Source organism: Prunus avium, unplaced genomic scaffold (genome assembly GCF_965620075.1).
Source record: "Prunus avium unplaced genomic scaffold, drPruAviu1.hap1.1 HAP1_SCAFFOLD_34, whole genome shotgun sequence".
Classification (NCBI taxonomy): Eukaryota; Viridiplantae; Streptophyta; class Magnoliopsida; order Rosales; family Rosaceae; genus Prunus; species Prunus avium.
Window position 1 is genome coordinate 40,001 of NW_028276892.1, and position 2,500 is coordinate 42,500.

Sequence of the window (2,500 nt, forward strand, 5' to 3'; positions counted from 1 at the left end):
GTTTGGTGGCCGTACTCCCAACACAAAAGCATACCGAGGACAACCCCAAGCAAAAATTCATTTGAAGCCAACCCATCGTCGCCCACAACTAGTGGGTGAATGGTGTGCTTCCCGGGGTTGGCATAGACATTCCCTCGCATGCAAAAGATTGTCGATGCGAAAGATTATCTATGCCAACCCCGGGAAGCACACCATTCACACACTCCCGACCGGTGTGGTGTGGCGGTGATTGGATAGTTACGGATTGAGCACTTGCCAAGGATCAAAATGTGTCATTTAGAAGAAACATTTTCAAAAAGTTTTTAAAATCTTGTGGGTTTGCAACTCATAAGAGCGTCACTTTCAACGTCCCCGGTATTGGATTGAGTTTCTAAAAACAACCGTGCACACCGAGGTTAAACTTTACCGGCTCCACTCCGACTCGCCGCTCGCCCACAATTTGTTTGCAACGAAACATTTGTTTTTAATTTTGTTGGTTTGAAATTGTTTTGAAAAGGTTCTTTAAATCTAGTGGGTTTGCAACTCATAAGAGCGTCACTTTCAACGTCCCCGGCATTGGATTGAGTTTCTAAAAACAACCGTGCACACCGAGGTTAAACTTTACCGGCTCCACTCCGACTCGCCGCTCGCCCACTAGTCCGAAGGCAACAAAACATTTGTTTTTCATTTTGATGAAAATTTCTGTTTTTAAATCTTGTTGGTTTGAAATTGTTTTGAAAAGGTTCTTTAAATCTTGCGGGTTTGCAACTCATAAGAGCGTCACTTTCAACGTCCCCGGCATTGGATTGAGTTTCTAAAAACAACCGTGCACACCGAGGTTAAACTTTACCGGCTCCACTCCGACTCGCCGCTCGCCCACAAATCCGAAGGCAACAAAACATTTGTTTTTAATTTTGATGAAATTTTTTGAAAACATTGGCTTGGCAAGCCCCAATCCGCGACTATCCACCCACCGCCACCCCACACGGGTGGTTGTTGTTGAGAAATGAGGTTGTGGTCGACATGCCCGTGCATTTGAGAAGGAGTTCCTAGCACTCCATGCTCTCCCATGCCAAAAAAAAGCCTAGACAACCCCATTTCGCAACTTTCCACGCCTTTTTTTTCCTCCCTCACCCATGGCGGCGGCGTGGTGGCGGCGGCCGGATTCCGGCCACCACCGCCATGGGTGGCAGCCCCCCGACCCCGACACCAAACCCATAATACCGAGGCAACATATCGAGGCAACATGACATGGGTGTGGCGTGGGGGAAGGGGGCTGCAGCTAGGAAGGCATGGGCTGCCATGCATATGCAGGCAACACACACCCCCCTATATAGCATTTTATGCATTTAGCCCTTTGACAGGAAGAGACATCACCTATGCGCGAGGAGTCATAATGGGCTCTAAATAATTCAATACAAGGTATTTGGACGTGATTTTTTGCAGGGATACTAAGAAACATGCAATCTATGATGGGAAAAAGTTTCATAAATTTTTGAAGTCGGGAAGTATTTTTTATTATTTTTAGAAGTCGTAAAATTGAAAAAATCATTAAAACAAATCCGGGAGGAATTTTTTAGTTTTGTAAGTTGGAGAAGGTCCTAAAAATCATAGACTACTTATGGGGAGCTTATTGTGCGAGGAAATTTCAATAAAAACGGGGTTTGACAAGATTTGAAAAATTCTGTCGACATTTGAAAAAACCTGGAACCATGCTGCCGGCATGCTGCGCACATGCTGCGCGCAGGCTGCGCGCAGACTGCGCGCATGCCATGGCAGGACAAGTTTCGCTAGCCTCACTGTCGACAGATGCGCAAGCTGCGCGCACAGGCTGCGCGCATGCTGCGCACAGACTGCGCGCACGCTGCGCGCATGCCATGGCAGGACAAGTTTCGCTAGCCTCACTGTCGACAGATGCGCAAGCTGCACGCAAGCTCCGCGCACGCTGCGCACAGCCTGCGCGCATGTTGTGCGCAGGCTGCGCGCAGGCGCCGCGCATGCCATGGCAGGACAAGTTTCGCTAGCCTCACTGTCGACAGATGCGCAAGCTGCGCGCACAGGCTGCGCGCACGCCATGGCAGGACAACTTTCGCTAGCCTCACTGTCGACAGAATCAGCACGCTGCGCGCAAGCTGCGCGCGCGCATGGCAGGACAAGTTTCGAAAAATTCTGTCGACAGGCTGCCGGCATGGTGCGCGCACGCTGCCGGCATGCTGTGCGCACGCTGCCGACATGCTGTGCGCACGCTGCGCACAGGCTGCCGGCATGCTGCGCGCAGCCCATGGCAGGACAAGGTCCGAAAAAATCTGTCGACATTTTTACGCCGTGGTAGGCTTCCGCTTCGCGTCACTTTGTCGACATTCAAGCCTACCATTTGTATTGAATTTTTCAAACCTTGTCAAACCCCATTATTCAAATGTCGAAAAATTTTGTCGACATTTTTACGCCATGATAGGCTTCCGCTTCGCGTCACTTTGTCGGAATGCATCGCATGGCGAGGCAAGGCCACGGCATGCCAAGG